Source organism: Cervus elaphus, chromosome 33 (genome assembly GCF_910594005.1).
Source record: "Cervus elaphus chromosome 33, mCerEla1.1, whole genome shotgun sequence".
NCBI lineage: Eukaryota > Metazoa > Chordata > Mammalia > Artiodactyla > Cervidae > Cervus > Cervus elaphus.
In genome coordinates, this window is record NC_057847.1 from 72,875,230 (window position 1) to 72,891,193 (window position 15,964).

Below are 15,964 nucleotides of genomic sequence, written 5' to 3' on the forward strand. Positions count from 1 at the left end.
GAGCTCCTCAGAAACCTCATGCTCACTGGCTTCTCCTACATCGACCTGATTGATCTGGATACTAACTATTGATGTCAGCAACCTCAACAGGCAGGTTTTGTTTCAAAAGAAACATGCTGGAAGATCAAAGGCCCAGGTTGCCAAAGAAAGTGTCCCGCAGTTTTACCCGAAAGCTAGTATCATAGCTTAGCATGACAGCATCATGAAGGGTGCTCTGATTATTATGTCCCAAAATTGTATTTGCTGTGAATTTTTAATTAAACCTTCAAAGTATATTTTATTAGCTAAATAAAAAAAAAAAAAGAAGAAGGACCAGGGCAAACTCCCAGCCAAGCCAAGCATGTGAGAGGGAGACTCAGGGCTGGGACCCTGGGTCAGGGACAGAGTGGGGGCGATGCCTTTATGTGACCCTGCACACAAACCACCCAAAAGGGGCTTGTGGGCTGCATTCTAGGAACCAGGGTCGCTGTCAGAGGTGGGAGTGGCCACTGGAGGGATCTGGGGGCAGGAAAGGGGTGTGGGGGAGGGCTCAGCTAGGGGGTCAGGGATCCTGAACTTTACCTACAACTTGCTGTGGGCCTGCAGGCAAGCTCCTCCCTGCCTTGGGCTCCTGCAGCCTGGACAAGGAGAAGGCTGGACATATGATTTCTAAGGCCCCTTCAGCTCGAGAGACATGAGACTGACTGTCATCTCTGTCCCTCAAGAAGCTGCGTAGACTCCAGCAAGACCTTTGACCTTCAGAGGCCTCAGTTTGCCCAGCTATAAAATGGGAGGAATGTTGCTAACTGGAGTGTGTGTGAGAAAGCAGAGCCTGAGACTTAGGCAAATGGTCAGAGGAGCAAGAGACAGAAGGCCCATCTCCTTGGTAACCCTGGGCCTCCCTGCTCCCAGTGTTGAGGGCTGCGGGTCTGTAGGGGTGATGTGGTCACATGAGGTCTGTCTTCTTCAAGGAGATGGGAGATCCTTGAGGACAGAGGTCCTACCCAGGAGGGAGGCAGGGAAGCCTGATTTGTCAGTTTCTATGGTGTGGATATCTCCACCATGGCCAATCCCAATCCATGAGGACTTCACAGAAAGTGGAGCTGAAAAGAGACGTGCACTGGGACAGCAGGCTGGGGGCATTCCTGGGGTAGTCCTCACAGGCTGCCCCAAGTGGGGCCTCCCTTTCTGCAGGTCAGACCCCACGTGAGTGTGTCAGAACCCTCAGAGCAGGTTGAGGCACCCCTGGGCCCGCCTAGCAGCCAACCTCAGCCGACACTCCCACCCCTGCCCCTCTGCACTGCTGCAGGACAGCAAACCCCTACTGACTTCAGAGAGGCCTGGGGCGGGAGGAGCTTAGGCAGGGCTCTGAGTGGCATTGACCATGGGTGGGCTGGTCTGGAGGGTCCAACAAGACTTTACTGGCACGCTGGCATGTCTGGGCAGAAACTCAGGGTCTCTGCAGGGTGACTTCTACCTGGGCTTCTACTGGAGCAGTTGCTTTCCGAGAGGGTGCATCCCAGGAGAAACAGGGAGGCCTCCTGGACTTTTCTGATGCAGGCTCAGAACCCAAGCAGTATCTCTTCTGGCCCTGGATTCAAGGGGGAGGGGAATCCAACTTCACCTCTTGATGGGAAGTGCAAGGATCTAGTGCAGACAAGTGCACGTGTGGTGGGATAGAACTGTGGTCATCTGTGGCCACCAAAGGGGACCCCACAGCCAAGCTGTCACCCAGGTCACCGTCTCTGGTGCAGCCCAGGGAAAGGTAGGCTTGGACGGTCTGATTCACAAGGTATTGTTAATACTAAGAAAACACTGGGTTATGACTTTCCAATAATGTGATAGTTAAGATGATCTGAGCAATAACTGTGTGCCACGCAAGGACTGTTCTCAGTGCACACACAGGTTATCTCATTTCTTTCTCAACAATAATCTTATGGGTAGGGACTGTTATTCTCCCCAATTTACAGATGGGAAAACTAAGGCATGTAGCAGACAATAGTATCCGATTTCCCTGGAGGAAGCACAAGCAGACACCAGCATTGGGCCCCAGAGCCCAGCTGAGCCCATAATATACCCTTGGGTTTCCTTCCCAGGGAAACCATGGAAGAAGCAGCAGGCTGACTGCCAGCCTGCCACTTCCTAGCTGTGTCACTACTTTCCTGACCTCCTCTGAGCCTTGGCTTCTTGTGCCCATGAAATGGGAGCTCCGGGCTTGCTGGAGGATGATGTGGAATCATGTATAGTAGTACCAGGCATGGGACTGATAGAATGAAAACATTACATTTCCTTCCTCTGAGCCCTCAGGAAAGAAACTTGAAGACAACGCTCAGGACAAAACTATGTTTTCCCCATAGGATGGGGACAGTGGAATTCTAGTGATGCTGTGATGAAAACCAATGGTTAGCCCCCTGGAAAGGGTAAAAGGTAGTGATAACTGAGGCTAATACTTACCAAGTACCTCTGAGTGCCTCCTATGTACTGGTCTTCCTACTAGATGCTTTATATCCCAAGCCCTCCCAAAAAAGTTGCAGGATGCGATAAAACTCTCAATTTAGAGAGTTTAAGCATTAGATCCAAGTCTCAAAGCAGTAACTGCAGAAGAACAAGTCAAACCCAGCACTCTGTCATTTCCTGCATCCCCTGCCATCTTGCCGGGGCCCTGAGAGGCAAGGTTGAAACACAGAAGCTCAGTATTTGGAGGAAGAGTAGTTTGAGAATCACCTCGAGGAAGGGAATAGGACAGCCTGCTGTCAATGACGTGAATGAGTTGTTGGCCTGTGGCCAAGACATAGATCCAAACTCCTCTTGGAGCTAAGAGGCCCCTGCCTGCTCTGGGTCCCAGGGACCCCTCGGATCTCAGCCCCTCCCACACCACCTCTGCTTGCCCCCTTGCTGTTTTTGCCAGTCATGTTCCTGCATTTACAATTCCCACTTCGGAGCACTCTGTCCTCAAGCCTGAGCATGGTCCCTTTTTACCTCATCCAGGTCTCTGTTCCAAAGATACACCCTCAGGGAGTCCTTCCCTAACCGCTCTGTCATTACACCCACCCCATTCTGTAGGGTTAGGCTGCCTTTTTTTCTCTTTTGCCAAATAGCACTGGGTACTCCTTGACCTTATACTGTATATTTGTCTTCTTATTTATATTTGTTTTCTGTCTTCCCCACTACAGTGACAGACCCAGGAGGTCAGAGGCTTCATCTATGCTGGTCACTGCTGTATTCCTGGGGCTTGGAGCAGGGCCAGCACACACCAAGTACTCAATACATAGACACAGGGCCAAAGACTTGGTTAGCAGGGCAGGGAGAGCCTTGTGACTTAACAATCACGCTGAAGGAGAATCTACTTAGGGTCCTGTTTTAAATCAAAGCTTCATTGGCCTGAATGAATGGACACATCATTGCCCGTTGATTCCAGAATTTTCAGCAAGTCTTTCCTAAGAAGGGAAATGTTGCTCTTTGGCTGAGGGTGATCACCTTACAGGCAGTGCCCAGAGAGGGCAGTGGTTATAATATCTTCACAGGACACACTCAAGGCACTTACCCCCCAAGACCCAAGGGCTGGGCTACTTAACGGATGGGCAACCATGCAGGAGTGCAGAGCCCATGCTCAGAAGTGCTCACAGGGCTGAATTTAGTACTCTGTCATCACCATCTTGAAATTCTTAACATTTTAACAAAAAGCCTGCGTTTTCATTTGCGGTGGATTCCACAAATTATGTAGCCAGTGCTCCCCAAAGAAATGGCCAACAGTGGAGCTTTACACTTTCCAGATGTTGGTTATCTGTGGACAGAGATTCTTTGAGGGGTTGCTCATCCACACCCCTGAGACCACTATCTGCATCACCAGTTCAATTCATTGGGCACCTCTTGTGTGTTGGACTCTGTATTAGACCCTGGAGGAGCAGAATGAAGGAGGCTTGGCACCTGCTCCTGGAGCTGCCAATCAAGCCGAGAGACTGGCAGATGAAAGGAGAGGTTACATCGAGCTTGAGTAGGCAAACTGCGTGCAGAGTGAATAACAACATCGGCCTACAATGAGCTAGGTGCTATCTGGACCATCAAGTTGAGATAAATCCCAGGAAATCCGGCCCCCAAGCCTACACTGTCCCCACCCTCACGAAAGCCCCTGCAGAGACACCAGGAGGAAGAGGGGAGGGAAGCAAGGTGGCTGGCTCTGGAACACCAAATCTGGTGTTCCTGGACCTGGCTGGGGCCCAGGTGCCCAGGAGCAGCTGGAGCCAAAGATGCTGACAGGCTCACTGGGATGGACTTCATCATCTCAAGTCTGATGGCTGTTTTGTGGCTGAAGGGAGCCCTGGAAGAGTTAGAGGGCTCCATGTGATGACCTCTTGTTGAAGAGCCGTCCTGCAGTTACCCCAGCAGGTGGAGGAATGGGAAGGGAAGTCCTTGGAGCAGGGAGGGAGAAATTTTTTCAAAACATCTCTGCTCTCCACCCCTCAAATCTCTCCTTTATGGAGCCATGACTACAGCAAATGATGTACACGGATCTCCCTCCATCCTTACAAGCAGAGGAGGGTGTTTGTTATTAGCCTCACGTTTCAGAGAAGGAAACAGAAGCACAAGAGGCGGAGTGATGTGCTCAAGATCACGGGGTCAAAAAGCGGCCAGACAGAGCGTCTGGGGACTTCAGGGCGAGGGTGCCCCAGCAAACCGCCAGACTCAGGCCAGCGCCAGATGGGGACTGTTTGCTGCGGGGAGTGGGGTGGGGGGCACCTGGGTCCTCGGAGGTGATGCCCAGAGCCCCAGAGCCCCGGGGAGGAGCCGCCAAAGGGCTCGGCAAAAAAGACTCGGCAGGAAAAGAGCCTCCAGCTCCCGGGGCGCTAGGCATCTGCGCGCTGGGGGTTCACGGCGCCCGCCCCGCCGCCCCACCGGCCGCGCTTCCGCCTCCTCCGGGCTGTGCCGAGCGGATGCGCTGCCTGCGTGTGAACAGGGCTTGTTTTCCCTTCACGCCCTCGGGCTCCGTTTTTATGAAGAACTTCCTTCTGTTGGCGCTTTGGGAATATTCATTCCTGGCTTGCGTAGCGCGCGGGTGACAGTTGGGCTGGGAAATGTACCCGCGGCTTAATTAGGGCATCACTAGACCGCGCCAAGAACCCGCCCCCGGACCCCAGGGACCCCAGAGCCTGCCGCCCGCTGCGGGGCGGATGCTGGGGGGAGGGGGGGGAGTCGCCACTTCTGCCTGTGGGCGCACCATGCTCCCTTCTGCTTCAGCCCGTGACTCCAGGGTCCCAAGCCTGCCCTCCGCCCTCTCACCCCAATTCCTTATTCTTCCCTCCCCTAGCCTTCGCTCACCCACCCGCTGGAGGTCCCTTCTCAACCGTTGGGCGTCCTAAGGCCTCCTGCTACCCTAGTCCTTCGACAGTCCTGGGTAGACGGACCATGATGGACCACCTGCGCTCCGTTTCCTGCATCCTCACCAGAGCATCCTCAGGAGAACAGGCTCACATGTAACTTTCACCCTGACTTTGAGGAAGCTGAAAGCAACGTTAAAAGGAAGGCTGGCAAAACTGGGTATACACATCATCAACCTACATGATTCAAGGCAGAGTGGGGGGAGACCTCACACCCCAAAAGCCCAGAAGAATACTGCAGAAGAAGGCCAACTGGATTGACAGTAAATGTCAAGCCAAAAAATAAATATTGAAAATTTGACTGCATATTATATTATAATCCTGCTATTAAAAAAATCTGGAAAAATATTTGCAACACATATGGCAAAGGGTGAGTTTCCTTAAATGTGAACACTCCTACAGTAGGAAGAAAATCAACCGCCCCAAAGAAAACGAGCAAATAGCAACAGGCCACTCTCAGGAAGTATGAACGGCTGCTCAAGAAATGAGATGTGCAGCCTTACTCATGATGACAGACACATGGAAGGGGGAGATGACATCGTGGTGTGAACTGATAGAGAAGCAGCATGATGGGGGGCCTCATGGGAAAAAAGGCTGCAGCGAGGGGCTGTGAGACGCTCCCACTGAGTGGAAGCCAGGTCTGCATCGGGAGTTCAGTGGACGGCAGGGCACGCTGATGAGTTCAGTGGGCTGTTCAGGGTGACGCTGGGGTGAGTCTTGACTCAGATTCCCTGCAAACCTCTGCAGCCCTGCAGGCAACTTCCTTCTGCTCTCCCAGCCTTGGTTTTCTCATCTGTAAACTGAGGTTGGGATGTGCTTCCAGGGAAGATTGAGAGGTGTGAGCAGAAGGGAAGAGTCCAGGAATAAAGATGGAAGCTGAGAGAGGGAGACCTAGGAGGAGAAAAGGCAGGGTTACTGTGGGGGAAGGGAGGGCATTCAAGAGTGGGAGATATGGCCTTGGGGCTGAGACAATTCAGGTACACAGGAAACAGGTATGGAAGCAGCAGCTCTGGGCCTGCCAACGGGAAGGGGTAGAAGAGCTGGCCTTGGAGACCACACTTTCAAGGTTATTTGGTGACAGAGGAAAGGGGAGAGCTTGAAGGAGGACTAAGGATACAGAGGGGAGGGGGTCAGGATGAACTATCTATAGGCTGTGAAAATGACTTCAGGCTCCTAGGACTCTCAGCAGCATCTCAAAGCCAGGCCTAAGAGTAAGTCTTACAAACATAGACTTTTTATATGATTTTATAAATCATATTTCATATGATATGATTTATAAATTGTATTTTATATGATCCAATCTAGTAGAAGTCCCACTTACACTTGCAGGGCAGAGGCACACCCAAAGTCCATCAGAGCATGGGCCAAAATCCAGCCTCCCCAGCACTGATGGAGAGGATGATGTTTAACCCAGAGCCGAAAGGACAGCAAAGCCAGAGGAGCAATTTGAAGCAAATGCGAAGAAGGAAGTAAAAAAAAAACAAACTGGCATAAGAGGAGCCCAGCTCCACAACAAGCATCAAGGTGGACAGGAAAACAGACTGGGGGCGGCCAGAGCTAGGGGCAAACCTGAAACACGTGCTCACAGAGTGGTGACGGACACATTCACCAAACACTTGTCAAATGCATCCCTGGAAGGAGGCTTGTGAGACCTGATAAAACCAGTTGTTCAAGCCTGAGCCTGTGAGCACAGTGAGGGCAGGATAGCTTTGAGGCCACGCACTGCTGGAAATGTCACTTTGGGTCTCAGCACAGGCTGGGCAGGGCCCAGTGGTCCTGCACTTGCAATTCTTTTTTTTTTTTTTTCAGATTCTGTGTTATTTATTACTGTCCAAATACATGAAGTTCTGATGAAATAAAATCATATGGTACAGATAAAAACAGGCCATGAGAGCCCAGAGTCATTTTAGGGCCAAATGGCAGACCACTCAACAGTTCACATTTTAGGAATTTGAAATGGCTTAAAATAGATTAGGTAGTGTCTGAGAAAGAAGAAAAGAAGAAAGAAAAGGAGAGAGGGAAGGAGGAGACAAGAAACCACTGAGGAAACATTAACTCATAAGAAAACCCAACTTAGAAAGAAGTGACAAATGAATAAAAAATGCACAAGCTTTGTGCAGGTTAATGCAATACTAAACAGTAGAATACATAGGCCTCATGCTGCTGCTGCTGCTGCTAAGTCGCTTCAGTCGTGTCCGACTCTGTGCGATCCCATAGACGGCAGCCCACCAGGCTCCCCTGTCCCTGGGATTCTCCAGGCAAGAACACTGGAGTGGGTTTGCCATTGCCTTTTCTTCATAGGCCTCATGATACTTTTGTTATCTGCCCTTGCAACTCTTGAGGCAGGCATCATGCTTCCCCTACAGAAAAGTAATCTGAAAAGGGCAGAAGATGCCTTGCTGGGGCCGCAGAGCAGAGCCCAGGCTATTCGGATTCACGGGGCTCCTTTCACTGAGCAGGAAATCCTACTCGCCTTGGATAGAGAATCGGAGAAGTTATTAGGGCTCCAGGGCTCACAGGTTCCAGGGGCTGTAGGAGTGTGGAGGGCAGGTGGGTGAGGGAGAAATGAGAGCAGGACCGAGGACCTAAGGAGCAGGCAAACACAGACTTCATCACATCCCCGCGGAAGTCAGGCCAGGGTTCCCCAGCGGGGGGCCTCCGGTGAAGACTTGGAGAAACCAACAAACATACCTGATTGGCTACTGGCCAGCCAATGAGCAGCCCCCTCTCTACCCTTGGTCCAATCCGCTGCAGGCTGGGCTTGTGCAAGGCAGGCCCTGTTGGAAGAGGAAACTGGACACGACAAGCAAATTAACTAAGGTCTGGTTATGTTGAGTGATTAGTGAGATGAAAGATTCCCTGGCATTGGGGTCCATTCTGCCCCTAAGAGACTTTGTGACACAGTGCATTCCCTCTCCAAGCCTCAGTTTCCTAAGTTGCAAAATGGTAGTTATAATGGGTTTGTCACAGGGTTCTTGTGAAGCAAAAATACGATGATAAACAGGAGAGTGTTTTGTAAACCGTAAAACTAGAGGCGAGTCATTTTATTTCACACCCAAAAGAGTCAGTGTTGTTGGCTTTTACTTTACAATGAATGTAAATCCAGCCCCCAGCCGGTGCTGTACGCAGGTCATATCCTCAGCCCACATGAGAAAATGCTTACCAGGCTTCCTGCAGAAGGCATGGTTGCAAACTTGGTTGCACAGTCTTGGCTCTGGCGGCATCTCTGCCTCAAGTGAAGCTGGTTAGGCCCTCCAGGCCCCAGTTTCTCCACCTGCAAAACAGCATCCTTGACCTGATCACACACTGCTGAAGGATGAACTAACACCCTGCTTCCTCTTCCCTCTCTTCCTCTCTGGGGTTTCGTGGATGGCAGTAGCTGAGAACAGAGGCCCTGGGAACATTTCTGTGCCCCCACCAAACTCTTCCTCCTCCAAAGGCCTCTGACACTCTGCCAACTGCCCGCACAGCCCAATGCCAGACAAGAGTGCAATTTCCATCCTCCTTTAAACGTTTCCAGTGCATCAGTAACATTTCCACAACTGGATTATAAACCTTAGCGGTTGTATTTTACCTCTTTTGTAAACATCACAGCTGTCTCCGTGTGTGACCAGAACGGGCACCCAGCAAAAGTTCTTTGGAGGTCATGGACCCTAGCAACCCTCCTGCAGCGGAGGGTTCCTGCCTCGAGGACCCCTTCCGTTCCTGCGCTCAGCCTCCAGACCTCACAGTCCTCGACATCCCCACAGCTTCAGTTTCCTGGACCCCGGATACTGGGGCCAGGCGAGGAGGGGCTGCCACTCCCCGAACTCTCACTGAACCCTGCAGGCCTGGGTGTCATCTCCTGCAGCAGCTGACAACGACGCCTCCACCGCGCTGGTGTCACTTTTAACACTGCACGTTCGCACCCGCGGCTGACTGTCTGCGCAAGGAGGCCCCAGCAGAGCCGCGTGCAGCCGCACCCCACGTGTGGAGCTGCTAAGCCGGCAGTTGTTCAGCAGGTTCTCTCGGCCTCACCTCCAAACGTGTTACTTCTGGAGAGAACGACACTGCGGGGCTGCAGGAATACGGAGAAGCAATGGCGGGACCTGCCTGTACTTCGCTGGCTGGAGGAAGCGAAGGCAGGCCGAGAGCTGGGGCTGAAGCCTGCCATCTGCACACAGCTCCCTAGCTAAGGGGACAGAGAGAAAACGGGAAGGGGAAGCATGTACCACAGCACTTTAAAAGTTTTATTAGAGCTGCATGTTGACCACATGTTTCCAAGGAGTAGTTCCTAATGTAATGGTTAGAGAGAAAAGCAGCCGGCAGAACCCTATACACAATGTGATGTCCGCTCTGAAACGTGCAGGGCAGACACGAGATAGGTGAGCGGTGACTCACCTGTCCTACCACCCCCACCCCCCGCCGGTGCAGCTGGAGAATTTCACTTCCTCAACCTCCCCTAGAGCAGGCGTGGCCATGTGACTTGCTTTGGCCAATGACATGTGAGGAAAGTAAATGCACCACTTCCGGGTGGCAGTGTTTTCCTTGCTGTCTGGGGGCTCCCCAGCTCATGCTCCTGTGGCCTCAGCAGCCCTGGGAACTTTGGTGATGTGCAGGGACCAGGAGGTCACAGGAGCCACCTTGGGGGGAACAGCACCCCTGAGAGTCACCAGGACTCACGTGGTCTGGATATGAGCAGAAATAAACCTTTGTGCTGTTAAACTGCTGAAATTTCTGTATGGTTTCCCCAGCAGCATGAACTGTGCTATATTGACTGATATACAAACAGATGCAGGGAGTTCCCTGGTGGCCTCATTGTTAGGATTTGGGACTTGCACTGCTGTGGCCAGGGTTCCATCCCTGTTCGGGGAACTAAGATCCCACAATCCATAAGGCCCCCCTTCCCTGCAAAAAGGCAAAAAATATATATTAGAAAACATTGCAGTTACTGATGATTTTTGTTTTTCAACTTCTTTAAAATTTCCAGATGTTGTGTAGTCAACATATAATATTTTTATGTTTTTTTCACATTTATTGAGATATAATTGACATATTGACATATAGCATGTGTTTAACGTTTTCTTACTTTTATGACTTTAAAAGGTTGTTAGTTTTACCCACTGCTAGTTTTTGAAGTAAAGAAATGTGTCCTTGGAACTGTGCTTGAGGTTTCAGCTATGTCATTTTATTTCATCCTCACAAAACCCTAAAAGGATTTTCCTGTTTTTAAAAAGGAGGTGTCTGATCTTTAGAGAGATTAGGTGACAGGTAGTCTACACTCATTATCCCATTTATCTCCTCAGAGGCTTGAAGTATTTTGTTCCAGTTTTAAAGATGAGGCTCAGAGAAGTTAAGTGAGTTGCTTAAGGCTAATCACTTGGGAACTGAAGGAAGTAAAATTGAAACAATAATAACCGGGACGGCAGACTTAGTTGTGGGATGCTTCTTCACGCAGGCTCAGGTATGATCTCATTTTATCCTCTCTGTAACTCTACAATGTAGGTACAAGAATTATCTCAACTTTCTAGATGGAAAAACAGAGGCTCAGAGAGACTAAGCAACTTGCCTATTATTAGGGTCATATAGCTAATAATTTGTGGAGCTGGGACTGGTGTCTTGGTCTATCCAAATTTTGGTCAGCTCATTTTGACCTGAGTTCTATCTCTGGATTGGGACGATCCCTGGAGAAGGGAATGGGAACCCACCCCAGTATTCTTGCCTGGAGAATCCCATGGACAGAGGAGCCTGGCGGGCTACAGTCCATGGGGTTGCAGAGAGTTGGACACAACTGAGGAACACACTTTCATTTTGCCTGGAGCAGAAGTGATACAAAAGGTGCCTTTAGTTATTTCACACAGGAATATTTTAAAATCAAATTTCTATTTTTATCAAAATATTTATGCAGAAAAAATTTTAAATCAAGTGATCCTATGAAACTGATAATCAAAAGTGGCAATCCATCCTTCCTTTTACCACCTAGCCCCCTCCCCAGAAGCAGATACTTTCAACTCATTTAGCTCTTCCTTCTGACATTTACTTTTATATTTCTAAACACCATTCTTTATCATTATTGTTTAGATATGCATTGGCTTCCTCCTGTATAAGACTGCTAATGCTCCACCAAACCCCCACGTTCCCTTCCAATACAGTTCTATGACAGTTGCTAAATGAAAACTCAGCACTTACATTATTTATATGTATAGCATTTTTAAGTGTTAGCCACTCAATCGTGCCTGACCCTTTGCTACCCCACGGACTGTAGCCCACCAGGCTCCTCTGTCCATGGGGTTTCCCAGGCAATAATACTGGAGTGTGTAGCCATTCCCTTCTCCAGGGGATTTTCCTGACCCAGGGATAGAACCCAGGTCTCCTGCACTGCAGGCGGATTCTTTACCATCTGAGCTACCAGGAAAGCCAGTAGTATTCATAGCTAAACAAAATACTATTTAATGGTTGTAAATGCTATCTTCTACAGTTTCCCCCACCCCTGGAGTTAGTAATTACCTCAGTTTTTCATTTAATTTTTTTCTTGTAGCATCATTAATTCATCCCACAGACAGGTCTAAACATCTAGCAATACATTCAAACATATCTGGTGATTTATAAGTTCTATATTTTTCTTAAACTCTGTCCTCCTGCTCCTAACTGACCAGTTGTTCTCCTGGCCACTGTCTAGTGGAAGTCCTGACATTTCTCTTCATCCTTAGCCTGAGAATTCCCTTCACCTCTTTCCTGTGTTGATTCCTTATTTCTTAGATCCTAAGCCATTTTCTTTCTTAGTTGACTCCCTTCATTTTGTTGTAATATGTATGCCAGTAGCTTCCTTGGAAACTGCATATGGGATTTCAGTTATTGGATAATTGATTGACAGTTTGGCTGGATGCCTAAATCTTGGTTGGAAATCATCTTCCCCCAGAATTCTGAAGGCAGCTCTCTATCAGCATCTGGTATTCTGGGTTGATGTTAAGAAGTCCAGTGATTCTCATTATGAGACCTTTTTGGTCTCTAAAATCTCTAGAATTTTTACCTCTTGTGTTCTAAAAAACTTATTTAATAAAATTCAATATTTATTTTGATCTTTAAAAAAGTTTTGAGGGGGACTTCACTGATGGTCCAGTGGTTAAGACTCTGTGCTTCCACTGTGAGTGGTGGGGGGTGATCCCTGGTTGGGGAACCAAGATTCTACATATGCCCCCCCCCAAAAAAAAGCTTTAAAGAAGTTAGACTACACGAATAATGCCATAAATTGATTTTTATATATTTGTATCTGAAACCAGGGGAGATAGTAGAGATACCACAACACCATCACTATCTACAGGAGTCCCAGCCAATCAAATGGGAAAGAGGCATCAACCTGGAAAGGAGGAGGTGACCTACTCGTTTGAAGACTGTTTGACTGTTTACTTGGAAACCCGCAAGAAACAACTGAAAACCTTATTGAAATGACAAAATAATTGAGTAAGGTAACTGGGTACAGTTAGTTTTGCATTATCAATAGCTTTGAAATACACAGACAGTTAGCTAGTACTAAAATACAATGGAAGAAAGATTCCATTAGCAAAAGCAACCTAACAATAAAATTCTTTTAAAAAGTGCAAAATCTATGTGAAGAAAACTTTTCGAATGCTACTGAAGAATACAAATATGAATTTACACCATATTCTTGAATAAAGAGATTCAGCCTACAAGAATGACAGTTCTCCCTAACTACAGTAACGTAATCACAATGACAACACCAGGAGGATTTCTCATAGAACTAGACAAGTTGGTTCTAAAGTTGATGTGGAAAAATACCCAAGCAAGATTAGCCAGGAAAAGTTTGAAAAAGAAATGTAAAGAGCAGAGATAACTCCATCAGATATTTCCATGTCTTTAAATCTATTATACAACTAAAATAATGAAAAGTATGGTACAAGCCCATGGAGAGATATATAATTTAGAAATGATAGGAAGTCACCCAATATATATAGGAAGTTACTATATAGTCAAGTTGGCATTTTAAAAACAGGATTTATCCATATTTGGTATTGGGACAATTGGCCACCCATCTGTAAAAGAAATGAATTTAGATCCTCACTTCATATGTTACACCAAAATAAATTCTACGTGAACCGAAGGTTTAAATGAAATCATGAAAGCCTTAAAGGACCAGGAGAAAACCAAGGATATTGAATCTCTTGCTACTTCAGCTCAATGCCTGGCAGCAGTGAGCAGTCCCAACTTGTGGGTTGTTGATTGAAGAACAGATGGATTGTGAGGTGCTGGACTAGATGTCATGCGTGTAGCTGCCGATCAGAAGGCCTGGACTAACTGTGTTCCATGGCATTTGTTGGTTCTACCAGCATTAAAACATTTTTGGTTTTGAGCTAATATTTTACAACTGGGAGTTTCCCCATACAAATCAGGATCTCAGACTTCCCCCGAAATGTCTAAATGTCTGGCAGCACTGGGCCCTCACTGCTGCACTGCGTGGAACAACGAAATGAGCCCTTGACTTTTGCACTGAGGTTGAGGCTTGGGCTCCAGTGACTAGAGCAGGTGAAGGGGCATGGTGATCCTGGATGCGGGAGCCCTGAGTTGAGGGTAAGCGAATGAGGTTTTCATTGGGGCATGGGGGACAGGGGGCAGTTCTTAGGCTGTTGTCACTCAGCCTAAGAAGATATCATAGCAAAAGCAACAGGAGGGACTGGCTTGGCCAGAGGGAATTTGGGGTGTGAATCCAAGAGGCTTGCGGACAGATGGAAGGGGTGTGTGTATGTGTGTGTTGGGAGTGGGCAGGGGAGTTCTTGGAGGAGGAGCTAAGAAAGCACCCCAATATTCTCATTCAGGTGGGTAAATGCTCATGAACACATAAACCAGATCCAGGCATTCTCCTGCTTAAAATCCAAACTCCTTACCTAAGCCAACTGGCCATGAGGTCATCCTCCATCCTTTCCTCTCTCTGCCTTCACCTTGCACACCAAGCCACAGAGGCCTTGAAGTGAAGTGAAAGTTGCTCAGTTGTGTCTGATTCTTCGCGACCGAATTCTCCAGGCCAGAATACTGAAGTGAGTAGCCCTTCCCTTCTCCAAGGGATCTTCCCAACCCAGGGATCGCACCCAGGTCTCCTGCATTGCAGGCAGATTCTTAACCAGCTGAGCCACAAGGGAAGCCCAACAATACTGAAATGGGTAGCCTATCCCTTCTCCAATGGATCTTCCCGACCCAGGAATTGAGCCAGGGTCTCCTGCATTGCAGGTGGATTTTTTTACCAACTGAGCCATCAGGGAAACGTTGGACAATCCCAAAGCTGCTGGGGGCTTTTTGCCTCAGAGCCCCTGTTCTTGACATTCCTTCTGCCCTAACATGCTGTTCTTCTGACTCTTTAGCTGGCTGGTTCCCCTTGTCTTTCAGGTTTCCTCTTAAATATTCTGTCCCAACAAAGGTTTGAAATATGCCAAGGGACAGCAAGAAGGCTGATTGCATGAGGTCCTGGAATTTTCTGGACCATGGAGTCCAGAAAAGCACACAGATTTCTGAATGCAAGAAGGCTTTGAAGGGGCAGCCGGTGCTGGGGGTGCAGTGATGGGATCTGATGGACCTCCCGAGACTCCCTCTAGCACCTACTGGGGGAGGAGATCCCACGGCCAGAGTGGGAGTGAGAAGGAGAATTCAGGGCATTTGTCCGAAAGAGGAGATGGCAGGGGCAAGGCATTAGAGCGAGGTCTCGGGGTGTTTTGTGCAAGTGCAGGGTGGGCGGGGTGAGAGCCATGGTGAGGGGTGAGAGTCAGGAAGGAGAGTCAGGGAACTGCCTGGGTTCCAACGCTGGCAGAGGGGAGGGTGGTGGTGCTGGGGTCCTAAGGAAGGGATGCACTGGGCAAGTGTTGAACAGCCCCTGTCCGCGGTGGGCCCACAGGCAATCTGAAGGCAGCAGTGCAGCCGAAGCCAGGGGTATGTTAGCGGGGCTGCAGGCAATGTCAGTCAGGTGGGGGTGGGACGGGGAAGCGGACGTGCAAAGGTCTGGAAAAGGGAAGGATATAGCTGCAGATCCCCTGGCCTGGCCACAGCCTGACCAATAGAAGGCGCAGGGCCAATGACCCCAGAGGAGGCAAATTCTACCTGTGACATCGAGTCGGTCAAGCTCATCTAGAAAGTGAAGGTCTATACATCTGTGTCTCTTTTCCTGTCTTGCATATAGGGTTATCATTACCATCTTTCTAAATTCCATATATATGCATTAGTATACTGTATTGGTGTTTTTCTTTCTGGCTTACTTCGCTCTGTATAATGGGCTCCAGTTTCATCCACCTCATTAGAACTGATTCAAATGAATTCTTTTTAATGGCTAATGGGGAAAAAAAAATTAAAAAAAAGAAAGTGAAGGTCTGATGTCGGAGTGTGAAGGCCATCCCAAAGGCCTAGGTGCCTGAGGACATCTTTGTTATTCCCCGAAGGGGTGACATTTAGCTCAATTAATATGCTAAACAGGAATTAATCTGGTCCTTCCTTTCAAGCAGAGCAGGGTTAGCACTCTAGTGGCTAGTCCAGGCTCTAGCCCTGGATCCCAGGATCATCAAGCCACATACTATGCCTCTCTGGGCTGCTGTTCCTAGTCAATAAGAGTTCATTATTACAGAAAGCAGGTAATT